We start from the raw sequence: 12026 nt of genomic DNA on the forward strand, positions 1-12026 counted from the left end.
GGTCTCTTGACACTTTCTCCCATTTTACCTTACCATGTTTACCTGTCTTCAGGTGAGCAGGACCTGATTCTCTATTAAATATGCTGTGACCAAATTTTCCATTAAACTGTTTCTTCACTACTAACTACAAATCTAGTAGCTACAGTTTCATGCATGTAAGGATGATTTTACTGTAAATATATCTTTTAAATCCTTTTCTATCATGTTTCATACATATTATTTCCTGATATTTATTTGTTTCTCTTAGAAGTGTTCTAGTGCAAACTAACAGTACATGTCATGCAGTATACTTCAGTATCTCTTCTAAATCTACAACAAAACCAAGCAAAACTTTAGGTAAAATTGTCCTGAATTAAATGTAACAAAAGCTTAACCAGCCACTAAAAGTCCTCAGCCATAGCAATTCACCAATGCTGTAATTCCCCAAATCTCGACTAACCCTATTCCAATTTCTTAATTTGACCTCACATGTCTGATTCCTTTAGATGTGTTCTGTCCCATTTTATTGGGGGTATGTGGGTGGGTTGTGTTGCAAATATTGGATGGTTCTTTGCATTTTAGTGGTAATGACTGTGCAGTTGATTTTTATCTATAGAAATGGAGCTACTTAAAGGGCTTTTCAGGCAGAAAAAGCCACTTGGGCTTTAGGATTTATAAGAGACCAGTATTGAAAAGACCTGATGTTACCGGGCATGTTTACAAGGAAATTGGGAGTTGAAGGTCATTTTAAGCTCAAAGTAGTACTTTACACACCAAACTCTTAGCCCAATAGATAGCAAACGTCTACTAACACTAATACTAAAAGGGATACAAATTCATTTTATTTTATTTTTCTGCTGGTTAATTCTGGAGTTTAAATTCTTTTCACGCTTTGTGTTACAGAAACTGCAAGACACATTAAGAAGCTGATGAAGATAATCTATGAAGACAAAAAGAACTGAAAGAGTAATTCTGTGTGGTGAGCAAAAACCATTCTTCAATTTTTGATTCACTGTTTTTATTGTGAGAAGTTTTTTTCTTCAGTTAAATGGCTGTTCATGTTGTTTCTTCAGATGGTGAAATAGAACCAGACAGGAAACCAGCTAAGAGAATTTCTCAGATATTTCAGCCTTCTGTTAGAGGTAAACCTGATTACGTAGCAAATCAGTATAGAAATTGCAGTGAAGGCTGCTTGTATTTTATCCTACCCCCATGCTGTCCTTTTGCTTCCTCTTGAGTCTCTACTTGGCATTTTGAAGTTGTATAAGATGGTCATCCCTTCCAAACTTATAATCAAGTGCTATTGTCTTAAAATATTCCTTCTGCATACAGTATTTGTAGAAGCAGTGCTCAGCTGCAAGGCATGTTCAGGGTTCAGTGCTGCGTAGAGTAGACCTAAAATTAGAATAGGGAAGAAGAAATAATTCAGGTGAATTTCTCCCACTCTGGAGATAGGCTGGGTGCATCACCACTGCATGTACCCTTCTTCCAAGTCTTCCTCTTGCCAAACAAGCCTTATTTGCCACCTCCTGCGTTGTCTGTATACAGTACCCTGTCTCATATACCTAAAGCCAGTTATCCCAAGTACCGTGTCATTCCAGCTTTCACTTATCTTTCAGCATTGCTTGGCTTCTTTCTTCACAGGACAAGCAAGATTTTAGGCTAGGCTTGTCTCTGGGAGCCCCCTGCTCCTAGCTTTAGACTCTTGTGGTTTTTTTTTAAAAAAAAAAAAAAAAAAAAAAAAGCTATATCTGCCCATCCTGGTAGGAATACTCCACTACATTCATCAGTACCAAGCAGGGTAGGAGAGAGACTCTTTTGCAGACTTGGAGTAAAATCATGTATATTCTATGCAAGTACGGTGTTCACATAGAGGCATGCATATGCAGCTTTTGGGCATGCATTGTATTTTGGAGGGAGTACTTTGAAAGGGGCCTGACCTTGATGTTTGTTTTGATATGGGAACATGTTTGTAATGAATAACACTTTCATGTTGTGGTAATGTTGTTTGTAGGAAAAGAAATATTTCAGTATTAGATTAGAAACTAATTACCGCAAGCAAAGTAGAATGCTGTTCATCAATTCCTACACTTGTGAGCAGGGGTGTGTAACTGGTCTGCTTAAGCTGTTTATTAAGAACCTCTGTTAACAATCCATTGTGGATGCGTTGGCTAACGATAAATGAGTAGCTGACCAGTATAAACACATTGCTCCGCTGAGGGAAATGGCTTTTAGGGAGACTTCCCCACCTCTTAGCAGTAGGTACTCCACTACGTGATTGTGAACAGCGCATGTTGCCAGAGTACATCAGGCTGTGTGTGTCAGGCAAGAGGTGAGAATTTATGCTCTCTTGCAGCTCTCCATCTTTCCAAACCTCTGAAGCCGATTGCAAGTTAGGGCAGAATTTGACCTATGTCATCTTCTATTGGTCAAATTAACAGAAGGGTTACATCCTCGCCTAGCTTGGATCTTTTGTATTGTTTTGGCAAAATCAAGATTTTAACCATGCCTTAAACTACTTTTTGTGTATACAGCGTTTATAGAGGCAATGTTTGACTGCAAGATGTGTTCAGAGTTCAGCGCTGGGTCAGCTAGATGGAGAACTACGGCAGAATCCACAATTTGCAGGTAAAATTATCCATAACTGATGTAGTGAATACAATTAATGTCAGCTGTGAAACTGCAAACTAAGCTGAGGGGTAGGAGAATTGCCAGTTACTTCTCTCTTGAGATGAAGTTATTGTTTCCATTTTCTCTTTAAATAGAACAGTTTGATAATAGTCTAGTTTTCTTTGCTAACAATCTTTTGTGAGCTGTAGATATTTAACCCCTTGCTAAGAGATTGCTAGCAGCATGTTCTTGCAGCATACATGGAACAATTTCCTTTCCCCACACAGTAAATGACTTTTTCCTAGAGTCTTTGATGAAAATTGTAAGCCATGTCTTCAACCCATAAAGTTGCACTTCCCAGGAATTGTTTGCTGAGTGTCAGCAAATTTCTGCAAATAATGCTGCAAGGGACTGTACTAGCTCTGACAGTAGAATGTTGACCTTTTGTGTTGCACGAGGTTTGCTGGTGTGCTCCTATTGTTAGCACGCTGAATCTGTCTCCAGCTGCAGTGGGAAGAGTGCAGAAGCTGTGCTCAGTCTCACTTTTGTTGTCAAAGTGGTCCTGTGAAATTGCAGACAACTAGCAGAACAATTCTAAAGTTTACGAAGTGCAATTAAAAATGAAAAGTAATGGCTTCCTAAGGATTGGGAAATGACACCATCATCCTATCCACATTTTTGTCCTAAATACAGATTAGCAGGCTCAGAGGTGTGGGTTCTATGCATGTTGTTTCCTTGAAAACATAATGATAAAAAGGAGTCCATTGTATGCCTTGGAGTATATTCCTGGAACTAGTATTTGACTGGTAGCCCTAGGGAGATTATTTTTGGAAGACCAAGGAAGAAAGTAAAGTAATTAGCTAGATCTAGTTTGCCTTTTTTTTTTTTTTAACCTGATTCATCCGAAACCAAATTTTACCGCATCAAATCTTAACAGTGTAATACATTTTCAAACAGCACTAGAATATCCCAAAAGCAAGGCATTAAAGAGGATGACTTGCTTAATGCTTGTGGCAGGGCCTTCTAATGCTCTATCTGCTTGGAAATTAAATGTCACCATAATGCCAGATAATGATGGTGTATGTTTGAGGTAGGATTTGAAACATTCTTTATAATGGCAAAATGAAATTAGGCTGTTTTGAAGACTACGCTAGCAAAATACTATAAAATTTTGCCCCTTGACTCTTGTTAAACATTAAGAAGTTCAGTATATGAATATCCCATGGCATCGGGATTTGAAAGGAGATCCAGATCTGCAAAAAGGCTGAACTGTGCTGATACATCTTTGGACTTATTCTCAATAATAGGAAAAAGATGAGATTAAATGATGTTATTTGTTAGATTTAATAAGACCTTTTTAAATAATAAAATATTAAAACTGATCTCAGAATATTTCTTAAGGCAAACAAATAATAACTGATGTATTTCTCTCTCTCAACAAACCAGAAATGGTGGCGTAACTTGAGTTGTTTGGTAAGGCTGAAATCAGAACATACAATGACGAGGAAGAGTATCAGCTGCTTCACAAACAACTTCAACAATGTTACAGATCATTTAGAATTAAGGACTTACTCAAGCAGAGACTCTTGGCATTCTTCATAAAAGTATTTCATAATGCAATGTAGAACACACTACACTTAAAACTTTCCTCGCTTTGTCAGTGTGTGAGCTCCATAACATGAGTTTATCAGTGTAGCCAGCATCAAATACTGTATTGTAAGGGTGTTTACATTACTTTTTTTCTTTGCTTACTGACACATTTTTGGTACTAGTGGAATTTGGAATATGCAAATTGTAGACTGAATTCTCTCCCTGTGCCAAGCGTTTAGTGCAGCTGTCTAACGTTGTAGCATGTAGCGCTTTCAGCAAAGGGCAAAATGTGGTTGACCTATCAAAGAGAGAAAATGGATTTGCAGTAACTTCTGAAGTACAGTAGGAGCCTAGAACATTTTCTGACTGTTAATTGGGAACGTAGGACTGGGGGTCAAATGTTGGTATATTTTTCCATTGGAAATTCAGATATTGTTATCACTTTCCCTGATAATTCTTCAAGAGCAATTGGAGAAGCAGTAGACATCAGAGGAGCCAAGGCAGAATGAACTTCAGTGATTGAAAAGTTTTATGTAACATATTTTGAAAAGGGTCTAGGGGAGTGAGTTCTTTGTTAATGTTTTTTAATCATGTAGTTCAGTGAAAATCTTTCCTGAAATCTTTAAATCTTTAACTCTCCTTTTCTCTATAGAGAAATCTCCATCTATGTTTTGGTTTTGGTTTTTTTTTTTGGTTTGGGAGTTGGGGAGTTTTCAATTCTCTGAAGAGAGCTTATTTAAGATGAATTCAATTTTAATGGTATAAAACAAAAAGGGGAAAAAAGTGAGTTTTTGGTTGATCATAGAAGTCTGACAAGTCCAGAGTCCCTCTTATTCTTTGGCAGTTCAACTTTATGGAAGAAATAAATCGACTACAATTCTAGATGCACTTTACATATTACGGATTTGGGGGAGGGGTGCGTGGAGGGAAACAGTGCATAGAATGCCTTAGATTTGTCCACAGCAGTCTGTAGAGGCTAAGTTATCTTGCCCTATTTTTTTTCCACAGTTTAAAATGGCTTCCACATACACAACAATACAGATTAGAGCTTTATCAACATATCTTCAGATATTTAGCTTAAACCATAATGACATATGACTAATCATGAAAAAGCAATGTGGGATTCCATAACTGTGTATTAATGCTTTTATTAATGAGTTCAGTCTACAAGATGCTTTTGCATGAGTAGTTCTGCAAGGCTTGGTCTGAGAGTTAGATTGTCTCCTTTCCTCTTCATATGTCATTACCAGTAACAAATATTCTGCTGACTTTGCTAGCGTCCTGGTGAATATAAAGGATTGTCAATGATTCTGCAAGGTACTACAGGCTTGTCTTCACTGCAAAGCTGTTTGGGCTCTTGCTCAATGTATGTTACATCAGTCTATATCATGTGCATAAATACATGTCTTCCCCTAAAGTACGCACAGGAATCTTATGTTAAATGTTGTACTGTTTCACAGAGAAGCAAGCTAGCTCATGCTGGAATAAAACTCTAGCACTGCTTATGTTCAGGCTGCGAAGCTGGTAAAAACTGCAGTGTTTGGTTTCTTATATGTCCTTCTGTGTGTCCAGAAGGACAAATTCTCTCATTTTGGGGTGGGGGGAGAGAGAGGGAACCCACAGTATCTGAACTTCCTGCAAGACAGATGCAGGGGACTCTGGGACCTTTGCGAGAAATGCTGCACTAGTGCAGCTATGATAACGTAGCCGTGTTCAGTGTGGCTACGTGTTACCACCCACTGTGTCCAGGCCTGGCCCGGCTGGCTGGTCAAACCTTTTAAGTGCTCCTCACTGAGCTTAGCTCAGTGTGAAGATATGGCCTCAGCAATTAGCTTTGTTATAGGCCCTAGTGAGTATGGAATAGCTCTCCTTACACTACCCAATTTCTGTTACTGAAAAAGGCACTTTCTCTGTATATGAAATATGTATTAGTATATGACGACCATAAACATTTTTGCCCACAGTTTGTATATATTTCTTAAAAGAACGCATGGGTTTAATAAGTGCAACAAAATCCTGGCAGATTAAATACACAGAGTATACATTATTCAAGAACATAAAACTACAGTTATAAGTATTACTAACTTAAAATATATTTTTCGTGTGAGTTATAGTCCTTGGTTCTGAAACAAAGCTTCCTCTTGCTGTTTGGGTTGGAGCATGTTAATTCTCTATGCAACAAGTATGCATGCACCCGAAACATTCGTAATGTGTGCTACAGTTGCTATATAAGTTCTCAGCATTTGAGCCTATTATGGAGGCTTTTAACTTTTGCTGGCAGAAAGGCATTGGCTCAGATAACTAAAAACCTACTGAAAGTATGACCATGAGCAATAGTATTGGCTTTACAAGTCTGATGTCCAAATTCAAGTCCCATTTTGAAAGGCCCTTTCTCAGCACTTACTGATGGTAGCATATGTGACCTGTCAGTGGTGGTCTGTGCCAATTGCTAGCAGAAGTTACTAGCAAACATCTTGAAAAAAATGTGAAAGGATTTGTAAACAGATCCATTTGCTGAAATATTTGCCCTGTTTTGATGTTAACTGTTTGGAGGCAGGAGAAATGGGTTGGCATCATTTTTTTCCAGGGGTGGTTTATGTCTCACCAGCAAAATATTGCTTGGAATAGTGAGGCACAAATGTAAAGTATGTGCAGTCCTTGTGAAGAACCTAGCTGCAGCACTGATACGTAGATAACTTGTATGTTCGTCATATTTTTGGAGTGTCGTGTGAAGGGAAGAGCTGATTAGAAGGCAGTGAGTGTGTAAGAGGCTGCACAGGTGCTGATTTAGATGTCCAGTTTTGGAGAAGTAATGAATTCCAGATCAAAAATGACAAGCTTAAGATACTGTAAAATATGAATTATTAGATAGAGTATGAGACACAGGCTACACTGTCCTATCTCAGTTGCTATACATTAGCTGTTATTCCAATTGTTGCTTAGTTTTTATCTTTGTGCTGAGCAGCTTAAGAAAATAATGTAGTATTGTCCAAGTAGACAATGTTAACTGCATAAGATACTGACCCCTCCTGTTCTTTGCAGAGTGCTGGACACCTACATAGTTCACGATTACAGACATGCACTACAAGATGTTTAATTGTTGTCAGAATTAGAGATGGATCTTTTGGTTTTGCTTTTGATTGAAGTAGTGCTACAGCTTTAAGGAACACTAGATCTGTATTTGCATACAAGAGAATATTGCCCAATATTTTAACTGAAATTTTTAGTGGATTTACTGGAAAACCTATAAGAATTAAGACTGATCTATTCAATTCAAGCCTATTTCTGACTCTTTGGTTGGTTGGTTGGTTTTACACTATAACAGTCTAAATACAACAACCAGGATAAGTATTTAAAAATTATATGTTTAAACTGTATGTTTAAATCAGAAAATTCTGAACCCAAAAAAGGTTTGGAAAATCTTTGAAAGATGCAGTCCTGTTTCTGGAGGAGAGAGTGGTCCACATATACATATTTTCTGTTTCAATTAGACAGTAGTGGAACTGGAGACACTGAGGGCAGCAGAGGGGTGCAAAGAGGTCCTTGCCTCTGTCTCATGCAGTGCTCATGTTGCGGTTGTGTGGTGCCTGAGTAGCTTCCCCGTGCGCAGCAACTGAATTTACCTCTTTGATATCACTAAAGGTCTCCTGTTTGCAGCAATTCATTGTGATGGAGCTCAGTCATTTTTCTGGACTGCACTGACTTGCAGCCATACGTGCCACAGTGTCCCTTGCTATGTTCTCTATGGCTTCTCATACTTCTTATAAAAAACAAAGCAACAACAACCACCTCTACCCCTCACAAAGACAAAACCTAACCCCAAAAACAAATAGCCCTGTCATCTGCAAATGCTTGCTCCTCTCATTCTGTTCTCTGCAAAATATACCTTCAACAGTGTTGATGCAAGTCCAGATTCCTGAATTATTATTAAAATATGTTGAGAATTGACTGCTTATCCTATTCATTCAATTTTCTAGTTGCTAATACGTGACAGAATTTTACTTCTCTTTCTTTAGTCCTTTGGGTTTTTTTTCTCCTGCAAAACTTAAAAACGAATAAAGTAGGACAGTGAGACGTAATGTCTTTATGTGTAAATATATCCAGATAACTGCAATATAACCTACTTAAGGAAGAAAAATTAATTTCTGTAAGTAATGAAGTTTTTTTTTTTTTTCTTTAACTCCTGGATTTTACCTGGTATTTCTCAAATGAGTGTATGTTCTCATTTGAAAGTCCAGAGTCTTTTTCACGCTTTGGAGAAATTCTGCAAGCGGTATAAAACTGGCGTATTGATCTTTATACAAAGGACAGAGCAAACCTTTAGCTCTATTTTGCTGTGCTAGGTTGTTTTAAGCCCTAGTTATTTTGAATTGTTCTAACATTAGCTGTGGCTGCAAGGTGCTCACCAGCTTTTGCAGAAGGCTATCACACATGTACCCCTGACTGGGAAGCATTTGAAAGTGTATGCTAGCTTCTCAGGCTGTGCGACCCATGGTCTGGTGGATCGAAGCATTCCCTCCTACTGCAACACTTTGTGTGGAAAATATTAAAGATGTTAACATGTTTCAGTAGAAAACGGTTGGTTTTTTTGAGCCATCTGTGCTGCAGGTGAGGAATATTCATTTATATGATATTTTTTGTTGCTGCCTACATTAACCCTAGGGTATTTATTAAGGATGATCTCATGGAACACTGCTCCATCTGTAAAAAGGGTCTTCAGAGGATCCTCTATTTTGAAAGTAATAACAAGAAATGTCAAAACGTTATTCTGAGCACAGATATTGAAGGCATTTTTAGCTTCCTGAATTTTCTTACTTTTCTCTGAGCTTAAAAGCTGAGAGTCATCAAGCTTGTTTATTTGCAAATTGCTTCTTCCTTGGACTTCTGTCATTGGAAAAAATCCAGAAATAAAAATAGGCCTGATTTGAAAAAACGCTGCCAGAAGAGCTGAAAATTAAAGCCAGCAGGCCAGAAGAAATTCCCAAACAAATGTGTATGCATGGGGTAAGTCTGTCCCATCATTATTTGTTAAAGAAATTATTACATAAAAGATGACAAAAAATTTGCAGTATTATTGTTTCAAGGTTATATCATACATACAAAAATTAGGCATTATGATTCAGAGAGTTCCTTTAAAAAGGATATTGACAGATCTGATTTTTGTCTCCATTGTTCGTAATATCCTCTTTCAGTGTGAAAGTATTTTTCCGTTCCCATCAGTTTTGTTATTTTTTATTTGGCAAACATGAATATTTTTCCTTAACTGTAAGTAGAATGAAAAATCATTATTTTTGTTGGCTTGCAGATATTGTAGCTTCCCCTCCAATAAGACTGGCAGATTTATTTTTGGAGATGTTGTACCAATATATATCCTACATGGTTATTTAACAAAAGGAGATTATGAGATTCTACAAGAAGGTGTAGTTTAGGGCCTGCTTGCACAGTTTGAGAGGGAGCTCTGTATGACAGAGAATATAGTTCTCTGTATGTGTAACGATGCAATAAGTTTTACTCCAGGGTTACACAGCTATCTGTTTAGCGCTTTTGGCTTTCTCTGTTTCTCTCTAATCCAGCTCCAGAGGGAATACTTCTAACATTCCAAACTGCTGAGCAGCTTTCCGACAGCTGCCATTAAAATAAGAAGAAAAACAAAACTGTTTTCTTTGTCTTCTTCCCAAGTGTGGATCAGGTGAAATTAGAGCCAATTTCTTGTGTGTGCCAACTCTACCCTACTGTGCCATCGCTAATGTCAGAGCCATCATCTCTGAGGTGCAGCTGTCCGCTTGAGAAGGGAACCACAGACTGAAAGTTAGGCTCTGACAGCGTCCAGGACAGGAACAATGAATCATGGACCTTGCAGTTCTAAAGCCTGAAGGTGTCCGTGTCTGCATCTGGAAAGAAGTGCATGGTAGTGCTGGTAAGGTGGTTGAGGATATATAGCAACCATCCTTAACCATATCACCATTGTGCCAGCCCTTAAACTAGATGCCTTTCAAATGTTTAATAACTTAAGTTCTTGGTAATTAAGTTAACCAGGTAAAAGATAAAATATGCTATAAAATTCATTTTTTTCTAAAGTAATTTTAAAGAAAATATATGATAATAAAGCTAATGCATGTATGTCTTTATGGGTATTTCTATCCACTTTGATATAATAGATATAACAATCCCTTCCCACACTGGGCATACCTTCTGCAAAGATCTTACTTGTCTGCAAATTCTCTGTCCTCTGCCTACCACAATAGCTTGGACTACAAATAAGATAAGAGGCCCATAGAGGGTCTGATGCTGCTTGCTCTCTCTTCTCTCAGCCACACTGCTTTGAAAACAGCTTGTTCCATGGAGGAGCTTTTTGCTGTGGATCAAAAAGTTCTATCTTTGACTTGTGGATATGAAGCTGATCACACATGATAGCATTTCTTTCTTTGTAAATCTGTATGAAATTCGTTCAGAGAAAGCACAGTGCATCATGTGCAGTGTCATACATCCCGATAAGAGGGAACTAAGAGGACTTAAGTATCCAGTCACGTGGATGATAGGGATGATTTGAAACCATTCAGTGTATACCTGGCATCTCTTCACGCATGTGGGTGACTATGTTAGTTGCTGAGATATACAGTCAAATTTCTTGAAAGCTAAAATTGTTATACGTGCATGTCTTAACTATTCCAGTTTCGGTTGCAACAGAAGTTTCTTCATCCAACAAGATTGATCTGAACAGAATAAGAAAGAATTGGTCAGAGAGGGCTCTGTGATCCAGGTTGTACTGAAATCTCAGTGGTCCATTTTCTGTACAGACAAGGACAGCGTACATCTGTCTCATGCTGATTTTGCATTTGGATAACTCAAGCTATTTCAGTGGAAGTTCTGATTTTTCCGTCGGTGTCAGGGAGAGGAGGTTCCTACTCTGATGGTATATAACTCTGTTTTTATTTAATAGCTATGAATTAATGAATATGTAATCATTTACTTACCTGACTAATATTTCCAGGAACACTGAATTTACTTGTTCTGATGTAAAATAAAAAGATATAAGTATTTTTATAATTAAACATGTTCCTATATTATTATAACTAGGGTGAAAAAGAAGAAAAATTAGAGAAAACGCATGCTGAAAGAAAAGATTAGAGATTTGCAAATAGAATTTTGTAGCATTTTTTAGGATTCTAGGAAGCAGGTAATTCTTTTCCTAATAAAAACTGCAGTATGAATGTTCATGACTTTCTAGATTCTGTCTTCTTTTTCTTGCTTGCTTACTGAGATTTCTGGAAATGTCACCTATCTTCTCCCTGCATTCTTCAGTGGGGTTGTTTAAGGGAGGTTTCTGTAATGGCTGAGAAAAGAGTGTTTATTTTGAAAGAAAGAAAGAACACATGGACCTATTGTTTCATTTCTCCAGTCTATTGATATCTACAGTGCAAGCTGCATAATAAGAATGTTCTCTCAAGTATCTGCTTGTAAAAATACCTTTGTATAGTACTTAGAAATTGTTAAGGAAATTCTGGTTATGCTTCATAACGCTGGGAGTGGTTGTATTTCCTCAGGATAATGATAACATGCCAAAATTTTGGTCACACTTAACAAGAAGATTCCATTTGTAAGTACAATGCTCTATAGTTATTTATTAACTTCATCAGATACTTTATTAATTCTATGAAATACTCTTTTATAGATGGAATGTTAATATGCAATATGACCAAAGAGATTAAAAAAAAAAAAAAAGCGAGGGAGGAGGAGGATAAATGTGTTTCATACTTCAGTATAGACTAGGAAATGAGCATGGGGAATGACCTTGAATGTGCTGAGCCTGATTGTGCTGTTTAATTCTAGATTAAATGATCATTCTC

At 37.4% G+C, this 12026-nt stretch overlaps 1 long non-coding RNA gene across 2 annotated transcripts in view; it reads left to right on the forward strand.

Moving 5' to 3' along the window:
* Positions 1-2514: 2514 nt before the first annotated feature.
* Positions 2515-12026, forward strand: part of LOC112989448 (uncharacterized) — a 28749-nt gene continuing 19237 nt past the window's right edge. For both annotated transcript variants that reach the window (XR_010390038.1, XR_010390037.1), the window contains exon 1: positions 2515-2607. This is a non-coding gene — a long non-coding RNA (uncharacterized LOC112989448). The remainder of the gene's footprint in view (positions 2608-12026) is intronic.

The sequence above is a fragment of the Dromaius novaehollandiae genome, chromosome 7 (genome assembly GCF_036370855.1).
Source record: "Dromaius novaehollandiae isolate bDroNov1 chromosome 7, bDroNov1.hap1, whole genome shotgun sequence".
Lineage (NCBI taxonomy): Eukaryota > Metazoa > Chordata > Aves > Casuariiformes > Dromaiidae > Dromaius > Dromaius novaehollandiae.